This window comes from Dendropsophus ebraccatus, chromosome 8 (genome assembly GCF_027789765.1).
Source record: "Dendropsophus ebraccatus isolate aDenEbr1 chromosome 8, aDenEbr1.pat, whole genome shotgun sequence".
NCBI lineage: Eukaryota > Metazoa > Chordata > Amphibia > Anura > Hylidae > Dendropsophus > Dendropsophus ebraccatus.
In genome coordinates this window covers 20,389,465-20,410,738 of record NC_091461.1, presented here as the reverse complement: position 1 = coordinate 20,410,738, position 21,274 = coordinate 20,389,465, and the positions used below count along the sequence as shown (strand labels likewise).

General features: G+C 43.0%; 1 protein-coding gene across 5 annotated transcripts in view; it reads right to left on the bottom strand.

Annotated features, from left to right (window-relative positions):
• ZMAT4 (zinc finger matrin-type 4) overlaps nucleotides 1–21,274 on the bottom strand; it is a 333,551-nt gene that overhangs the window by 297,249 nt on the left and 15,028 nt on the right. The window contains exon 1 of one of the 5 annotated variants that reach the window (XM_069978909.1): nucleotides 3,578–3,717. The exons of the other annotated variants lie outside the window; for them this stretch is intronic. The gene's annotated coding sequence lies outside the window, so the exon portion shown is untranslated. Of the gene's footprint in view, nucleotides 1–3,577; nucleotides 3,718–21,274 lie in introns of those variants that run through there. 5 annotated transcript variants of the gene reach the window in all.

Here is a 21,274-nt window from a genome sequence, read left to right as displayed (position 1 = left end):
TATCTCAGGGTAGCATAAACTAGTGACAGAGAAGCTGAACAGAATGATGTATCACTTACATTGTTCTGTGCAGCTGATCCAGAGATCTCCTCCTGAATAACATGGACAATAAGTAGTACTCTCCATTATGTGCATGAGCCCAGTAGTCCTTGATATTCATGACAACCAGAAAACTCCGCCCACCAGCTGCTGATTGGCAGTTATCTATCTAAGCTGTGTATAGGCAGACAACTGTCAATCAGCAGCTGGAGGGCGGGGGAGGGGTGTGGCAAGAATCCTATTCTCCTGCATATTAGAAGAACGGCTGAACAGAATGATGTAAGTAATACACCGATCTGTTCCGCATTTTTATCACTAGTTTATGCTGCCCTCATTTAAGGCAGCATGAACCTAGTGACAGATTCTCTTAAAGTACTGTTATGCATGAAGCTGTTATGAATGGAGCTGTAGCACGTGTCCCACAGCTCAATTTATTCTCTATGGAGCCGATGGAGAGAGAAGACAACAGCACTGGGCTCTTTCCGGGGCTCCATGGAGAAAAAAATAAAGCTACAGGTTACATGCTGACCTGCGGCTCCATTCATAGCAAAGGAGCCAGGGCGTCAATCTAGAGATCCCTGGGGGGAAACATAAGTTAGACCCTTATCCACACCCCTCAAGCTCATCCTGTGGGTAGGGGACAATCAAGGTTAAATCAGAAAGCCCCTTTAAAAGGGAAGAACCATGCTCTCTGGTACCACTCCTGAAGGTAAGTCCAGGCCACTCCCTGAAAGTCCATGCTTGACTCCTTTCTTGCAAAAACAGTCCCACCTCTATCTTTAGGTAAGGTATAGTATTACAATTTTGCTCCATTCCCTTCGATAGAACTGAGCTGCAAAGCCCACACCCAAACTGAGGACAGGAGTGGCGCTGTTTGTAAAAGAAAATAGCCATGTTTATCTGAGCCAGGATAACCCCTTTAAAGGAGTCTAGCACTGATTTGCAGGTATGGCACCAGAGGATACGCTCAGACAGACAGTTTGAATAAGAAATCAAAAATGTGTTGCTATAGAGTCCAACATAATTCTATCTAATCTTGCAAATTGCATATGTACTGTATATGTATAAACAACACTTGTACACTGACCAGCAAGTCAGGGCATAGGCAAATATCATGCCCAAATTACACGTATTACAGAGGCAAGTATGAACTCGTATAAAGGAAACTGATTGTTCAAATGGCAAAAATAGCCATACAAAAGGAATGAGAAAAATAAATAAATGGAGCACATAATAATGCATATATGAATAATAAAAATCCTGCATATATAAATAACACAAATACATACATTATAAGGCATGACTATATATACTGTATAAATCCAGTGCATGCAAAAAATATTAGGCACGAGATAATGAATATAGCGAAAGCCTGAGGTGTGAGATATAAATAACTAAAACACAAGCCATAACATACAATGTACTAAAATATTAACATAATAGAAATAGCTGTGAAAACCACTTCATTAGGTTCTTATTACTATCCACAACATAACCAAGAAATGTGCAAAAAGCCTTAATGCACAAAAAGAACCAGCAAATAAATTGATATAAATTGAATAAAATTCAATACATTAAATAATAAAAAATTGCTGCACAAGATTAATGAGCGCAGAATGTGTCAAAAACAATAAAATAGATACATCTATAAAGTATAAACATTAGTGATGAGCAAGTACTAAAATGCTCGGGTGCTCGTTACTCGAGACGAATATCTCCCGATATTCGAGTGCTCATTTCGAGTAACGAACCCCATTGAAGTCAATGGGAGACTCAAGCATTTTTGCAGGGGACCAAAGTTCAGTAGGGGGAAGGTCGTGTGAAAACCTGTCAACCTCAGAAAATGATGGAAACACCACGGAAATGGACAGGAAACAGCAGGGGCAGCATGTATGCATGCCTCTGAGGCTGCCTAATGGCACCATTATGCCTAATTCTGTGCAACAGCAAGGTTAAAACAGAGGTAGGCATATGGACCACCCAAAAACTCAGCCTGACACAGCATGGCAGTGAGAACACAGGGAACCAGAGTGAACAAGGTAGAAGCGGTAGCCAGTCAGCCTTCCAAAAATTATACCAGACCTAGCATGGCAGTAAGCACACAGAGAACAATTAAAAGTGAGTAAGGAAGCAAGTGAGCCTCCCCAAAATTAGGCTACAAATAAACTACTTTTTGCACTTTATGGTATACCACAAACGGCATTCATTCACTTAGCACCGCGTTCACACTGGATGCGGTACAGCTATAGATTGCCGTTACTGATCACCTGCGCCCTACTGTGAGAGGACAATCTGTCTTCTGCCAGGTGCTGGCAGTGAATTACCTTCTGGTTATTTCTACTCAACGTTCGTTGTGGTCCCTCCAGCGTGCTGCGGTGATTCTCCCTATGCGTTAACTAGCGTTGTGCCTACTTGCACAACCCTAGTAGGTGAGTGTACAGTCTACCATCCTCTGTTTGTTTCTACTGCTCATTCATCTTAATTTAGTTATTGTGACTATATTGCACCAGGAAGCGCTCTTCTGTTTGTGCTTTGTTTTAGCAATACAGTGTAGTACCCACTAGTTTAGGGGGGCTGTACGGTACAATCTGGTAGTGGCTGGACCTAGACACACGCTGTGATACCCCCTTACAATGAGCAGTGAAGTTTTATGCAAGGTACAACAAATCCCAGCAATACAGTGTAGTACCCACTAGTTTAGGGGGGGGCTGTACGGTACAATGTGGTAGTGGCTGGACCTAGACACACGCTGTGATACCCCCTTACAAAGAGCAATGAAGTTTTATGCAAGGTACAACAAATCCCAGCAATACAGTGTAGTACCCACTAGTTTAGGGGGGCTGTTCGGTACAATCTGGTAGTGGCTGGACCTATACACACTCTCTGACACCCCCGTCCAATGAGCAGTGAAGTTTTATGCAGGTGTACTACAAATCCCAGCAATCCAATGTAGTACAGCAGCACCACCAGCCCCAAAATCAAAAAAGAGTACACTGAGCACTTCTTAGGGGTCTGTATGCAGCATCTAATGTCCCCTTTCTGCCAGCAGCCGATCACCACAGTGTGCTGCTGAAATCGTGGTAGCTGCACTGCAACTCCCAGCCAGCAGTCTGTAGTAATACTATTAAAAAACGCTTTTAAGCCCTGAAAAGGGCTGTTTGTTTGTATTGCTAGTATATACCCTGCCTGCTGGAACGCTAATTCCTACACTGACACTCTCCCTGAGCAGCAGCAGCTCTGTCCCTGATCTCTTCCAGCATACATGTGAGCTGAGCCTTTCCGGACACGCTTTTTATATGGCAGGGTCTGATCTGGCCAACCAATCACTGCTATCGACATGTATGGGTCCCACGTCATCGCAGGATGTACCAAAGAGTCTCCTGCATGTTTATTGGCTGAGAAATAGCGCCCAAACTTACAGGAAACGGATGATGAGATTTTCGAGTACCCCAATACTTGATAGAGTACCAAGCTCGGACAAGCATACTCGCTCATCACTAATAAACATATAGTATATGATTAGTATAAAAATAGCAACCTAGTAGACTTGCACAATAAAGCAGGAGAGGTAACTTTGTAAAATAAGCTGCTGTGTGTGAACAAGAAGTATAGTACTGTGTCTAGCCATTATATAACTTGTATATGGTATTTTCCACCAGTTTTCCCCTCTCCAGACTCTTCTATATTTTCAGTTGTTCCAGATCTAGTGGGAGTAAACTAGCTGCTATGATGCCTCTGTAGACTATGGGGAGATTTATCAAACATGGTGTAAAGTAAAACGGTCTCAGTTGCCCCTAGCAACCAATCAGATTCCACCTTTCATCTTTCAACCAGTCTATGAGGAATTAAAGGTGGAATCTGATTGGTTGCTAGGGGCAATTGAGACAGTTTCACCATGTTTGATAAATCTCCCCCTATATTGCTGATTTTTTTCTATAGACTATATTGCTGATTTGTAATTGAAGTCAATTGAATGATTGGCGTCCAATACACAATGGGGGGACATTTATGAAGACCGGCGCACGTCTCTTAGTAAACCTGACCGGCCCTGTGAGCAGGTGCTAATCATGATAAATCAGGCCTCCTCCACAGTAGGAGATTATAATAGGTCCTTTTTGGCGGTAGCCTGGGGCCCTGAGCTCCTGGGGGGCCCATGGCCACCGAAAAAGACTTATACTTTCAGGGGTGTATTATCTCCTGGCCACAGTTCTGCCATGATTTGAAAAAAAAAAAAAAACGCTGCTTTTTTACCACAATTTTGCACAAATCAGGGCATCATGACATTATCTATCCTGTACTATGGACACCACCCTAGCGCTGCCAAAGTTACAGTGGGGTGGGAGGGCCCAGGCTTGGTAAACAGCCCGGGGCCTATGGTAAAGTTAATCCACCCCTGCTCCTCCCTGCCTTAGCCGCGCCTTACTCCCCGCCCGCCCGTCGGGTGAGCCAGGGATATGGCAGACATATGCCAGGGCTGCAATGATATTAAATGTCCCCCATAGTGTATTAATAATGCCATTTAATGGCGGCCGTTATTGCGCGAACAACAGACGTTATTTTCAGTAGTTCATACACAGTACATTAATTTCACCGTTCTTTGTTTTAAATTCAGTAGACTTTTCACTAAAAGACACACCCACTGGGAAATCCGTCCACCTGAGCTAGAATATTGTTCCTGTGGTCGTCACTGCATTGACAGCCGCTAAAACATGCTAAACCAGGGACGTTATTTGATACTCAAAACAACAGAAAAAAAAAAGTCATGTGAACAAAGCCATATACTGCAAACACAGGACAGGATCTTGCTCCTCTATATTTATATACCATTCACTCTGAGACAAAGCAGCATGGAGGTCATTATAGAGCAGTAGTGAGCAGTCTAAGCTGTAAATCGCACACTCGGATGAGATATCACACCAACTATAACCTCATTAAGTCTCTCTGTCTTTCCACCTGGTGTATCTGAAAACTGTCTGTTTAAGTTGGCACCCTTTAGGAACTAAACAGGTTTAGTAAATCCTCCCCAGTGATTATAGGGAATAGGAGATTATCAGGCACCTGTTACATTTACATGAAGCCAAATGATCTGCAAACAAGGATGATCTGACCCATCACACTAAATGCAGACTTCTACTTCATGGCTAACAACTAGAAGCTAAAAGCACAGATGTAGCATGCGGTAGCTCTGCAATGTCGGGGCATATGAACATGAAGAATTGTTCGTCTGTACAGCAGATGAAGACGTCAAATGGCTACGGCTGTGAAGGAAATGAGATTTAAGGGGAGTGCCAAATAAATTTGGAAAGGTTGCAAGTAGTACAAGGCATATTGCGCTCCTTCCATATGACGGGAGTAGAAATGCTTTTTTATTTTCTTGAAATTGTTAAGGATGCGCGGAGATCCTGGCTGCCATACTAACATAACACACCTGCACGCCAGCAGAGGAGAGGGGATCACACTTTGTATGCTGGGAACTTCTCTGCTGTCATAGTCAACACTTGGCAGCAAGTAAGGATCTGGAATATATTCACGATTCTGCAGAGGACATGAGGCGCGTGATACGGGAAAACCTGCTTGTAAATCATATACAGCAAACTATTTTATAATAGTCCCTATGTGCAAGAAACCAGAGGACAAATGTATTCGTCACATATTGTGCTGTGATACAACCTGTAAACATATGGTTTATTACATCAGAGACTGATCAGTCTCCAGCCCTTATGTCTCCTCTCCTGAACCATCTTCTGTTCTGACTTATGAACAGACAAAAGTTCTCACAACACTGAATGACATGATGACTAGAGATTAGCGAGTACTAAGATGCATGAATGCTCGTTACTCAAGTATTTTCAAATGCTTGATTGTTCGATTTGATTAACGAACCCCATTAAAGTTAATGGGAGACTCTACCATATTTTTCAGGGGTCTCCTATTCTGCAGAGGGGAGGGAAACTTCAGAAAGTGTTGGGAACACCACGAAAATAGAACTGACATAGAAGGGAGTGTTTCAAGGATGCATCTTCCAGTACTTATTAGTAGAGATGAGCGAACCTGCCGAGGTTCGGGTTCGTATGAACCTGAACTCTTGGCGTCTGATTCCCGCTGTCTGCCGGGTCCGTGGAGAGGTTGGATACAGCCTGAGGACCACCTGGAAAACTGGGATACAGCTATAGCCATAGGCTGTATCCCAGTTTTCCAGGCGGTCCTCAGGCTGTATCCACCCTCTCCACGGAGCTGGCAGACAGCGGGAATCAGACGCGAAAGTTCAGGTTCATACGAACCCGAACCTCGGCAGGTTCGCTCATCTCTACTTATTAGCTGCTGAATGTCCTGCAGAAAGTGGTGTTTCTTGTCTGAGACAGTGCTCTGGACATTTCCAGACATGGAGAGAGGTGGCCGCAGAGAACACCATACCTCATGAGAAAGACCACACCACTAATTCTAGGGCATTTGGCTGATATGTACTGGAAAGCATGTTTTTATATTAAGTACAGGTAAGTTATGAATCTGTATAACCTTCACTTGTTGATTTGAAAATATTTTTCTCTGTGGAGTTTTATACATTCGACAATTTGATTAAAGGGGTTATCCAGCGCTACAAAAACATGGCCACTTTAGCCCTACTGTTGTCTCCAGTTTGGGTGGGGTTTTGAAACTCAGCTCCATTGAAGTAAATGGAGCTTAATTGCAAACCGCACCTGAACTGAACAGCCCTACTGTTGTCTCCAGTTTGGGTGGGGTTTTGAAACTCAGTTCCATTGAAGTAAATGGAGCTTAATTGCAAACCGCACCTGAACTGGAAACAAGAGAGGGGGAAAAGTGGCCACGTTTTTGTGGTGCTGGATAACCCCTTTAAGGACACTGGAGCTAGATGTACAAAGATATAGGATACTGTACCTTACCTGCCTTACAAAAACTGCAGAGATGGAGCATACTATTCCTATCTTGCTAATTCTGCCGGGGGTCTTCTATAGCTGAATATGCATGGCTATCATAAATGTTTCTCCTAGTATAACACTGATCTTTAGAACTTCTATGTACTATGGGGGAGAGTCCTCAAACTGGTGTAAGGGTGGGTTACACGTATCGTATCCGCTGCGCATACGTTCCCTGTCCTTTTCACTGAGAAGACATACGCGCAGTGGGAATCCCGCTGAGTGTATGTAAATGCCGGCCTTCTTTAACCCACCGCCGCCCGGAGCATACTGTACCTGCTCTGAGGCAGCCGGAGTGCGGAGCAGGTAATGTATGCTCCAGGTGGCTGCAAGTTAAAGGGGCCGGCATTTACATACTCAATCCAACTGCGAGTATGTCTTCTTAGGGAAAATGACAGGGAACGTATCTGCAGCGATACAGTATGTGTGAACCTGGCCTAAAGTAGAATTGTCTTAGTTGCCCCTAGCAACCAACCAGATTCCACCTTTTATTTTTCAAAGAATCTGTGAGGAAAAAAATGATTTCCATATGGCAGTACGAGCTATACCTGAGTATACGTATACATATAGATATTTTTCAGACTATATCTCTCACAGTTGCTAGGGGCAACTGAGCCAGCTCTACTTTACACCAATTTGATAAATCTCCCCCATATGTGCACTATAACCTACACTACATTAAGGAATCCTCTATATTATTGGAATTGTGACAGGGCTGTAAAGTACACACCAGGCGGCAGGGATGGCGGGAGGACAATGCTCTATAATTTTCTGCTTCCTTTATCCATCACTTAATATTTCCCTCTGTTTGTCTGACCTCCTGAATGGAGACCTGTATTGTGGATGGGCAGGAGCTCATTTGCATTGCATGCAGATAACACCGGCACAAACTGCTGGCACTATGAATATAAAATAACATTTTGCAACCACGAATGGTTTGCAAATTAACTTTGCCCCCCCCCCCCCCCACTTTGCCAGGGAAATGCTGGAACATGAAGGCCGAGCATCTAGAGGCGGGGAGGGCAGAACATACAGCACCAGCGCACTTTTATTTATTCCACTCGCGCTCCCATATTTACTACTTGTCTAAATCGGATTTTAAATTAAACTCTCGGAAAAACATTGAGATTCGCAGCGACTTCTTCACGGAGGAAATGTGTGTAAAATGAGGCTGGAAAAATTAGAAGAAGAAGAGATGGAATTGAAAAATACAACAGACTGAGAGACGCGAGGCTTTCACAACCTTCGTACCCATCTGTCCTTCTCATTTTACTCCAGTGCTCAGTCTGGTTTTTCCAAGAGGCCATTGCTCTACAAATCTAGATTGACATTTAGTGGATCTGCATGCATTGTGAGTCCGCTGTCATTTATTTGCTTGTAAATTTGCATTCAGAGGAGAGAAAATAGCAAAAGACCATTTATTTTTAACCCTTCGTTACAAGGCCACATTTAAAAAGGCACTCCGACGAAAAATAACTGGTGTTAGAAGGTTATATACAGTAGATTTGTAAATTTCTTACTTACTTAAATTCTTCCAGCATGTATCAGCTGATGTATGTCCTGCAGAAAGTGGTGTATTCCTTCCAGTCTGACACCGTGCTCTCTGCTGCCACCTCTGTCCATGTCAGGAACTGTCCAGAGCAGGAGAGGTTTTCTATAGAGATTTGCTTCTGCTCTGGACAGTTCCTGACATGGACAGAGATGGCAGCAGAGAGCACTGTGTCAGACTGGAAAGTATTTAAAGCGACTCTGTACCCACAATCTGACTCCCCAAACCACTTGTACCTTCGGATAGCCGCTTTTAATCCAAGATCTGTCCTGGGGTCCGTTCGGCAGGTGAAGCAGTTATTGTCCTAAAAAGCAACTTTTAAACTTGCAGCCCGTGCCAAACGGGAGTATCTGTGCCCTAACTTTGCACAACCTCTCTGTCCCTCCTCCCTGCCCTCTTCATCATTAGGAATGCTCCAGGCATAAGGGCTGAATCGTTAAGCATCTGTGCAATGTTCAGCATGGAGAAAATGTTCCAGTAGCATTCCTAATGATGTAGAGGGTGGTGAGGAGGGGTGGTGCAAGGTTAGGGCACAGATATTCCCGTTTGGCACGGGCTGCAAGATTAAAAGTTGTTTTTTAGGACAATAACTGCATCACCTGCCGAACGGACCCCAGGACAGATCCTGGATAAAAAGCAGCTATCCGAAGGTACAAGTGGTTTGGGGGGGGGGGCAGATTGTGGGTACAGAGTCACTTTAATATAAAAACATGCCTTCCAGTACATATCAGCTGCTGAATGCCCTTGAATTAGTGGTGTGGTTTTTCTGATCAGGTAAGGTGTTCTCTGCTGCCACCTCTGTCCATGTCAGGAACTGTCCAGAGCAGTAGCAAATCTCCATAGAAAACCTATCCAGCTCTGGACAGTTCCTGACACTGACAGAGATGGCAGCAGAGAGCACTGTGGCAGACTGGAAAGAAAACACCACTTCCTGCAGGACATACAGCAGCTGATAAGTACTGGAAGATTTTAGATTTTTATCAGCTGTTCCTACCCCTTCCCTCCCCATTGAGAACACAGGAATGCTCGGCCATGCTGAATGTTCCTGCGTATAAGGAGGAGGGGAGATATGACTGACCGCCAGGCAGTACTGAGTTTTAAAATGTGTATATAATATATACAGTATATATAACAGAATAAAAGAAATATCAAAGAACTAAAAAGGTTTTATTCCATAGAAGAGAATCCATGAGAATCAAGAGACAACGATATGGATTATTCTCTGTATACAGAACCAGCAGACCTCAATGACAAACATGCCGGAGGGATGTATAGCAGTATCAGTGATATCTGCCAGGCTAATGCAGCTTTCATGCCATGAAATGAGATGGAGAATAACATCTGGGGCTGTCGGAGTTACAGGTGCTACTATTCTACTATCCGAGATCCTGTCAGATGAGAGAAAACACCTGAAGCCAGCTCCATCTGCCCAACGCTTCACCACCAGGACGGAGAGAGGACAACAACTACACCGCCTCCTCCGATACGGATAGAAGCGGAGATTTCACAGGATTTTTATCCCTCATTTTCTCACTGATCTTAGTGGCTTTAATCTATAAATGAACGGCGCTATACTTCTCAGACGTAACTTCTGAGGATTAAAGGAGTTTTTGTAAAGTAAATCTAGTTACAGGGTTTATCTGCATAGCTACAATGATGGGGGGCGCCCCACGGACCCCAATAAATGAAGACCTTTCACCTCCTCCCCAACCCGTTAGTAGGTGTATGGCATGATAGTGACCTAGTTTATTACCTGGCCAATGCTACATAGTCTACACTGTTATATGGACATTGTGCAACAATATTATTCAGGAGGATACATCGTAACGGTGACAACAATGGAAGGTACAAACAGGGCATCAACCAACCTTGGGCACACCGTTACTTTGCATAAAGATCATATACAACCCCTCCGAAATAATCCAGAATAACCTATAATTCTTTATATCAGAGTTTAGCATGAAGTTTCCTCACTAGCCTTGTATACCTAGCGCACCACCAGAAATGTTCCAGTATGTATACGAGGCTTTGTATCAATGTGCCATGTTTTCTGCCAGAGCACTGGATGTAGTCAGAGTTTAACCTACTCTAAAGGGTAAGGGTCCTTTTATACCAAAAGACTTCTCAATGGCCACAAAAGTAAATTGGCGTTCGTGCGCAGTGCCTTCACACAAGACAATAATCAAACTGCCGGGCTACACTAAGGATCCTTGTATCATTTGTATGGCAACAGAAATATATACATGCATATATTTGGGCTGTCAGGCCTAGTGCACTGCTGTGTGATCCGGCATCCCGCTCTTCAGCTCTCCCGTACTGATCTCTGGCTTCTGCTTTGTCTTCAGGCCTCCCTCTCCCCCAGCTGTCAATCATTCTGGAGGAGGTGACGTCCAGAGAGCAGGACAGACGAGCCGGATGCTGGATCACACAGCAGCGTAGATCACTGCTTGTGATCTGGAAACTGACAGCACTTCTATATTCTCATATGTGTGCTGTCTGATTCATTTTGCTATTGGTCGCACACCTACTGTTTACACAGGAGATGTGCGGCCAATAGCGATAAATTTCACCGCAGTCCAAAAGATGCGATCAGCCGAGGATTAGGCATTTTCCCGCTTCCCCGCTGATCGCTGTCACTTTTACATGGGCCAATTATCGTTTCTAGCAACACTCCTTGCTGATTCAATTGTCCTGTGTAAAAGGCCTTTAAAGCAAAGAAGTCTCCAGCCCCTCAGATGCCAGGATCAATAGCAGATGCAGCATCTAGGTGATTTGTGAGGGAGGGGGCTCTCATGGGTGATGATGAGTTTTTATGGCGATCAGGGACCGTAATGACTTCTCATAGTCCACCATCTTTGCTCTCCTAGTTAGCCCTGCCTACTACGAGGATCCCCAGCAGTTTTACACTGACACAGACTTAACACTGCAATATGTTCAGTTCATAGTATAATGTGCCATGTCAGCAATCAAATGCTGTATAAGAAGTGATCAATCGCATGTCAGTCCCCTAAAGGAATCAATAAACTTGCAAACCACAACAATTACTGAGCTCAAGGAGATCATCAAAAAATCTAATGGAGTACTCACTCAAGAGTCTCCATTGATACATTGCCCCTGAAAAAAATTAAATATGGAAAAACAGGGTTTGCGGAGCCTCAATTATAAGTCTTAAAACACTGGAACAGCCAGATATCCCTCCTGGGAAGGAAAACCATTGCTAAGTGGTGACCCCCAAGTGGGGAGCTCACCAGACCACCCTGATACTTAGCCCCTAGAGTCCCACTCAGTTGTGAGTATTGCGACATAACAAAGGGAAAACCAAAGTCAGGCATCCATCCACAGACAGCTGTTTCGGGATATTTGCCCCTCATCAGTGTGGAGTGGGATTCTGGCTAATGGGAGCAATGAACAGTAGACCAACAAAACACAACATTATTATTATTATTTAAAAAAAACTTGTCAATAGAAAAAACTTTTCACATGGCAAAAGTTTTAAGTGTTCAGACCGTGACCAATCAGGAGGGCAAGCTAAGAGAAGTCACTTGAACTGGACAGCCACGTAATGCAAATCTATGGAGGCCGTCCAGGTCGGGTGGACACAGGGCGAGGAGAGGAACACAGAGCAACACAGACGCCTATTACAAAATATTCAAAATTTTCAAAAAATAGGTTTGTTTTTGCCAAATCTTTAATGATCCAAACTATGAACCTATCAAGTACTTTACCCCTCATGGTAAATGCTATAAAAAAAAAAAAGTTATTTTTCATTGTTCATCGGTCTTCCCAATAAAGTGATAAAGCTATGTATTTACCACTAAGCAGTACCAATAAAATCCAGCTTTCATACAGCTCCATCAACTGAACAATGAAAATGTTATGGCTCCTGAAATGCGACATCACAAAAACTTCTTTTGTAAAACTTAAAATTAAAATTTGCCATAACTTGAATGTATCGACTAAAGTGGCAAACATGATGACGGAAACACCGACCCCCCTCCCCCCACACACACATACATACAAAAAAAAAAAAATCTACTAGTGCTGCTGTTACCTTCTGCTTTATTGTATATTTGTGCAATTAAAGGGGAAATCCCAAAATTACACAGAATAGGTGATAACTAACTGAAGAGTAGGGACGTGACTAATGGGAGCCCCCCCCCCCCCCCCCCCAATCACAAGAATGGAGGTTTGAGGGGATGAGAAAAAAACTGCTATTTTCTTGCAAAAACAGCGCCACCCCTGTCCTCAGGTTGTGTGTGGTATTTCAGTTAAAGAAAGCAGCCATGTTTTTCTAAGCCTGGACAACCCCTTTAAATGTGAATGGAGCCATAGCACACCTGTTCAGCCATCGCTCCATTCACTCTTTATGGAGCTTCTGGACATAGTCAAAGTATTACAATCAGCAATGTTGGTGAATACAATAGGGAGTGAGTGGAGCGGGGGCTGGGCACTGCTGTTCCATTCATTCGGGGTCAGTTGATCTCATGATCGGAAGGGGTCGCCACTGATCAGCGAGTAATCTATTATTGTGTAAACAAGGGATATCACCTTTAAGGCATAGAAACATAACGTTTCCATGTACTTTTCTGAAATATCAAATCTAACATTATCACAGGAGTACTTGTATATAAAGGTAAATGGTTTTGATGGATGATAGAAAGGTGGAACCCCCTTTAAATGATCTTTCTGGTCCCTGCCAGCTGTCACTTAGCAACAGACAATTTTTTGATGACTTTATGTCGTTTTGCCGCATCACATTCACATCCAGTATCTCTATGCGAGATCTGATCACACCGGGGAGTGACGGCACGCTGCCACCTCTGAAAGCAATTATTACCGTCTCACAACAACGCCAGGCAGCACAATACAAGTCTGCTAGACCATGTGGAGACTCACGTCAGTCTAAAAGGAAACAGCGCAACTTCCAGCATGTGAGGAGGACAAGGTATAATGACTCTGTTACTCATCGTGGGAGAAAGCCGCGACAGAAGAGACGGCACAGCAGGGGGTTCCTGCGATTACCAAGGACAATAGCAGCATTTACAGGGTGCTTACCTGGAATCCAGTATAGTAGCGGTACCCACAAACTCAGAAGCCATAAGGCTCTGTATCTATTGTTTCTACCATCTACTGCACAAGCATTTATTATTGGCTTCAATGTATGAATCTTATCATCGACAGGGCAGCTCCAATGTTGTTTTCTTTCCAGTCTGACACAGTGTTCTCTGCTGCCACCTCTGACCATGTCAGGAACTGTCCAAAGTAGCAGCAAATCCCTATAGAAAACCTCTCCTGCTCTGGACAGTTCCTGACATGGACAGAGGTGGCAGCAGAGAGCATTTTGCAGACTGGAAAGAATACACCACTTCCTGCAGGACATACAGCAGCTGATAAGTACTGGAAGACTGAAAATTTTTAACGAAGTATATAACTTTCTGACACTAGTTGACTTAAAACCATGTTTTTTTTTCCTGTGGAGCTCACCTTTCATGTGGGCACTTTCAAGAAGAAAAGCTTTTTCTTTTAAATCAACAGGTTTCAGAAAGTCATATAGATTTGTAATTTACTTCTATTTAAAAATCTCCAGCCTTCCAGTACTTATCAGCTGATGTATGTCCTTTAGGAAGTGGTGTATTCTTTCCAGTCTGACACAGTGCTCCCTGCTGCCACCTCTGTCCATGTCAGGAACTGTCCAGAGCAGTAGCAAATCCCCATAGAAAACCTCTCCTGCCCTGGACAGTTCCTGTTTTTTCCACACAACCTTAGAGCTTTATCCAACTTCAGCAGCCCCAGCTAATCAAATGCAGAACGATCGGGTTTAGATGGACTTGGGCATGCTCGAGGTTTGCTCATCTCTAGTCAGGATCAAAACATTGCTACTGCTATGGGGCCGCCAAACGCCCTATATGGTTTGTTCTTTACACACCCAGGTAAAAGTGTTTCTGTCAAGTGTCACAGTTAGTACAGTTAGCTGCTGTGCCCTGCTCCAACCACTAGGTGTCTCACTCCCCTTTGTGCACAGCTGCAGTTATGTAGGAGGGTTTATCCAGTTTTACACACACACACACACACACACACACCCACACACACACACACACACACACACACACACACACCACTCTTCCTGAAGTTAGGGAGTTGGGGCCTAGCTCTAAACCAGTGAGCAGGTGTTCTAGCCTCTAGCCTATAGGCCAGTCCAGTATGTTTCTGTTTCCTAGTGTCAAAGACTATGACAGTCATGCACTGTTGAACTTAACCGTGGGGTACCTGGAGTTAAAGGAGAAACCCCTTGCCTACACAGTGGATTCGTTCTTCAGGAAAGTCAACCCTCTTAAGAAGAGGAAACAAAGGCTGATACGCAGTAGAGCACAGTGCAAGATAGCCGCTCTCTACTGAACTTCACCTGACTGAGTAGGAAGGATACTACTAGTTAGCTGCACCCAGAGACAGAGACCTGGGGTTTGTACTACCTATCAGGGTGGTCACCAATACTGAGAGGCCTAAGGCGGTCAGATAGGATAACTAGGACTTATCTATACGTGAGTACCAGGACTTCTCACCCAGGTCCGGTTGCTGTGTTTGTGGGGTGGGTGTTACCATCCCTGGCCACCGTGACAAGTCACCCTAAAACACCAGAGCCCGTCGGCTGGTTCAATACCAGTCCCAGAAACCCAGGCCATGGTACATAGGGAATGAATAGAGTTCAGGCCAAGGTGGCTATCCAGATGCGGTAATCCCTTCATTCATTGTGGGGATAATTGTGTTCTTGTTCTGAGGATTTTTGGGGTCCTGATGATGCTGACTTATGATCCCCTATTGTATATTAATGACAAGCCCCCATTAGCAACACCCCTTTAAAGGATCTGCTTCCAATGTATTGGTGCACATACCGCAAACATCCTCAGAAGGCTTGTGGAGGCCAGACCTTGAAGGGTCAAAGCTGTTCTGTCAACACTATACAATATTAGGCAGCTGGCTCCAGTGATATACTAGTGTGTGTGTGTGTGTGTATGTATATATATATATATATACACATACACACACACATATACATATATATACACACACACAGATATATATCTCAGGGCATATACAAGATGTAATCTGTAGCAAACAATATATACACCACCATCCCCCAACCCATAACTCTCACATTGTGCAGGGATGCACAGGACATGCTCCATTTGGTACAGTAATGCTGCTTGTATCTATGTGTCATGACCCCGTGTACAGAGGAGAGAGGCTGGTAATGGCTCTGGTCATATACACAGGTCACTCAGCACCTGCATAATCACACAGTGGTGGGAAATAATTGAGGCAACATAAAAATATTGATGTTTCTTTTAGTAGTAATGATAGATAGATAGATAGATAGATAGATAGATAGATAGATAGATAGATAGATAGATAGATAGGAGATACATAGATAGATAGATAGATAGATAGGAGATACATAGATAGATAGGAGATAGGAGATAGATAGATAGATAGATAGATAGATAGATAGATAGATAGATAGATAGATAGATAGATAGATAGATAGATAATAGATAGATAGGTAGGAGATAGATAGATAGATAGGAGATAGATAGATAGATAGAAGATAGATAGATGATAAGTGATAGATAGATAGATAGATAGATAGATAGATAGATAGATAGATAAATAATAGATAGATAGATAGATAGATAGATAGATAGATAGATAGATAGGAGATAGATAGATAGATAGATAGAATAACATACAGTAAATATCTGTAAGTAAGACCTCACCATATAGTATATGGTATTGTACAGTATATAAGGATATAAGACGGTAGGTAAATAGGCCCTGACCGGCTGATCCTTCTAGGCGGCAGAGCTTCCATCAGACTGCGCTAATTTAAACAAATTACATGTTGAATTAAGCAATTTCCCTCTTCCTTCTTCTCGAGGTGTCGCAGTTTTGACCTTTTCAAAAACTGGTTATAGATTAATTGTTCTGGGATTGCTCTATGCTAATTGAATAATTAGAGAGAGGAACCGGGGTAGAGGACGCCTTCATGTCATCTCTCTCATCAAAGAATAAGCCTAATATAGGAGATGAGGAGGACAGACACACAGACTCATTCCTGACCCATCTCCCAGCTCTGCTATGGAAGCATACTGTGGACATGTCTCTCGGTGGTCTACCTTCACCACCCTCCCTGCGTATTATGTGCTTGCAGCTTTGTGGTAACAGAGTTTGGGGACAGCCAAAGCAAAACGCATAGGAAAATGTGACTGGCCGGCATTGGACCCGGTGATCATTTATACCAATGGGATGTAACACACTGCTTACACCGCCTCACTGCTTAACCACTATAATGACTGCCATAGGCCAGGCTTGTGTATGGCTATGTTAGAAGCATTTGTCAGCAAAAAAACTATGACGACGTATATTGTGGCGCACAGACAAGGGGGTTAATGGGCTGAATGTAGTCTACCAGTAACTATCATCCATTGCAAATTGCAACAACGGCTGTTATTAATTCAAAAGATACCTTGTGTGAACATAGCCATAAGCTGTACAACCAGAATATAGGTCAGAAGGTACGCCACTGCATACGACAACATTTATATGAGGGTCCCATTGAGTTTAATAGACCAAACGTCATAATTTATTGGTGACTACATTCAAGTCCATGCTTTATGTGACACCCTAAAGCAGACATAGGGAACCTTTGGCCCTCCAGCTGTTGCAAAACTACAATTCCCATCATGCCTGGACAGACAAAGCGAAGTTTTGGCTGTCCAGGCATGATGGGAATTGTAGTTTTGCAACAGCTGGAGGGCCAAAGGTTCCTCATCTCTGCCCTAAAGCATGGTGAATGTACAGTGAATGGGGCCTTACAAGAGGAATCAGCTCATAAATGGACCCTGTATATACCTACAGCCTGTTGTCTGATGGTAGTACATAGTATGATAAAAGTTTTGATCAGTCAGGATCTCAGTGTTCAGATCCCCATTGTTCCATAGAGTTGAGAAATGTCCGACAGAGCTCCTCTCCATGGCCCCCTGATCTAGCTTTCTGCAGGATATAGATTCTAAAGTCTATGGAGCCCGTCTTCTGCATTAGTCAGATAGTGAAGCAAGCCAGGCGCTCAGCCAAACACTTCTCCCAGCTCAATCTGGTGACTGGTGGAGGTCTGAACATAGAGACCGATCAAAACTTTTGTCAAGCCTGAGATATGTCAAAAGTAGTTTTTTTTAAGTGACAGTAACACATTACACTACAGTCACAACCAAGAGCATTCTAAGCTTGACCGGTCTGAAATGTACAGTAAAACATTATATAAAATACAATACCCTAAACTCTCTCCTAACCCAAGTTGCAGAAGATTTCCCATTCTTTTTACCACTGTCGCCCCCTACTGAATATGTGGAGACAAAAGGAGTGGGGGGAAAGGAAACTAAGTGCCGTGAGAATTTTTCGGACAGTCCATTCCACTAGTAGCCTTGCCTGGAAGACCATGTAGAACTCTGGAAACACTGTCTAGTATCATACTGCCCCCTATGGGCACAATAAGGAGAACATGAGACTTTACAAAGCAGCCTAGAATTGCGGTGTTTCTGTATACTGAACAGACGACCCGCACGCTGTTGTACACCAGGATGTCCTTACACTTTTCAGCAGCCCTGTGTTGTGTTTGTTTGCTACTTCCCATGTACAGAACATTAATGTCTATTGACTGGAGTCAGTAAATCATCTTCTTTATACAGGAGCTGGCTGGAGGCATACGGCTGGGGCTTACATCCCTATGCATATAGTATATAGCAGGGGTAGGGAACCTTGGCTCTCTCCACAGCTTTTGCAAAACTAAACTCCCATCATGCCTGGACAGCCAAAGCTTTAGCAGGCATGATGGGATTTGTAGTTTTGCAACAGCTGGAGGGCCAAGGTTCCCTATCCCTGATATATATTGATAAAAACAATAGGAACTGAGAGAACTAAAGAAGGACTTTCCTGATGACTCCTGGTTCAATGTGCAGGAAAGTAATGAAAGGTTCCCTGTAAACAGCCAGCATATGTCTCTAGTGTACATCGTACGAAAATATCTCCAGGCAAACTTATACAGACGTAACAATGTTTAACATGCTTACTATATATATCATATCTCAAGGTAAAGTTTGCTGCATCATAGTGTGTAACCTGTTTAGTGTCAAATTGATGTTTCCTACGTGTCTGGCTCAATGGTGCTTTATTTTTCATGTAGTTGTGGACTGGATTGTTGGTATCCTACTTATCTAAATATATACGGGACCTGTTTAGGACAAGGTTGTGTTTCCTTTAGAAACCTTAAAAGGAATCTAGTTTTATTCCACCTTAAATGAGGGCAGCATAAACTAGTGATATAAATGCTGAACAGATCGGTGTATTACTTACATCTTTCTGTTCAGCGGTTCTCCTAATATGCAGGAGAATGGGTTTCTTGCCACACCCCTCCCCTCGCCCTCCAGCTGCTTATTGACAGTTGACTGCCTGTACACAGTATGGATAGATAACTGCCAATCAGCAGCTGGTGGGTGGAGTTTTCTGCTTCTCATGAATAACCAGGACTACTGGGCTCATGCACATAATGGAGAGGACTAGTAATAGTCCATGTTTTTCAGGAGGATATCTCTGCACAGGACAATGCTAGTGATACATCATTCTGTTCAGCTTCTCTGTCACTAGTTTATGCTACTCTTAGATAGGGCTGCATAAACAAAGTGACAGAATCTCTTAAAAGGAGTTATCCAGCATGGCCACTTTCTTCCAGAGACAACATGTCTCCAGTTCAGGTGTGGTTTGCAGTTAAGCTCCATTCACTTCAATGGAACTGAGTAGCAAAACTCCACCCAAACTAGAGACAAAAGTGGTGCTGTCTCTGGAAGAAAGTAGCCATGTTAGAAATAACCCCTAACTCTTAATAAGGAGATAATTACTTTATAATAAACCCTAAAACTATGGACACAAAATATATTCAAAAGCCTATGTGGATTTGTTTCTTTATATAACCTCATAGCAGTCTAAGCTTCCTTCTTCTAATAAGAGTTCTAATATTCTGTCTGCCTGTCACCACTAGGGGGAGCTGAGGAGTTTACTTTGGTATATTTACTTACGCTGTCTAAAACTAAGAGTGAACCTTACCCAGTAAACCTAAAGGCTGTTCATTCACACGTTATCTTTCAGGAAATAATGTTCTCTGAACGTTCCCATTAAGATCAGTCATTCTTCATCCTATGGCACTGATCATGTACGGTCAGTGTAGACAAGTATAATGGCCAATATAGACTAATAAGTGTATGGCTGCATTGGCGAAATGATCATTCATCAGACGATCATTCCTTCATTGGTTGTTCAATCACAAAGCTGCTCTTATATAACGTGTATGACACAAAAAGTGTCCAAAGTACACAGTAAGTGAGGTAAAGGCCATGATTGTTCGTTCTGGCAGAATGTTGGAGTATTCAAAACAGTAAATCTGGCCCATTGTATTGTTTTGCCATTCAAAAGAAAAACAATATTCATTTAGCTGCTCCCCCTAGTGGTGGCCAGAGGCAGACAGAATATTGTAAAGTAACTATATTGTTTATATTTTAAATAGGGGATTTGCAGATGTATCATCACAAAAACTAACTTTTAACTGCTAAGAAGATACAATGAGAAACTAATCAGCAATAATATATATATATATATATATATATATATATATATATATATATATATATATATATGTATCTGCATAGTACGTAACTGGCTCTATAGTCCGTATATCCTTGTATGATGTATTATTATTCCAAACAATGCCCCAAGCCATGTAAACAGGAATTCATCATATACAAGACATTTCAAGGACTGGTCAACACCACTGTCTTAGTCACCGTCTCCCTGCCCTTCTCCTATAGACAAGCGTTATACAATATAATTACTCTGCTTACATGAATGTATAGAATATGTTACACATATGCCAGGCTATAGCACCTTCTTTCTGGTTCACATTATTGGAGGAATCTCATGCTCCATATTCCGGCTTCCAGCATATACAGTACCCATATGTACATCCACCATAGGGTCATATATGAGTGATGAGACACAGCAGAACAATCACTACCTCCTTCCTTGGCATGAATTGCTGACAATCCCTAAGGACGATGATTTATTAAATGCAGATGCAAAATACTCCCCAGAGTTTGGTAACATCAACTGTGTAAACTTTCCCTTCGCAGATGCCAACTAAGCCACATACAGAACCTAATGATATTGATTTTCACCTGTCTCCGCAGTACATAGGCACCTGTTTCCCCCAGAAAACCTTTCAGCGCTTTTTAACATCAATGGTCTGATTGAGTGGAAAAAGTTGTTTGGCCGGGCATGGGTTAGAGCCAGCCAAGGCTTGGCACATGCCAGGTTCCCAGGCAGGGTTGTGAATGCAATGGTAGAATACATAGAAGGAGCTGTCCAGCACTCACAATGCTGAATGTCCCTTGTCCCATCTGGGATGCACAAAATAACAATTCTACCCTGAGCAGCTCTGGTTACGCACCTAAGAGCCGGGGTGAGCCATCTGTTTAGATGCCACGTGAAGTGCCCAGATTTATTATTAGTTGGCAGATATGCAGTCAGGGTCATTTCTAGGAGATCTTATACTGTCACTATTGCAAACCCCTGCATTGGGTCTGAGAAGTGCATGGAGAATATGATAGCAGGCACACATATATATGACATTTCAGGGTCGTATTAGGCAATG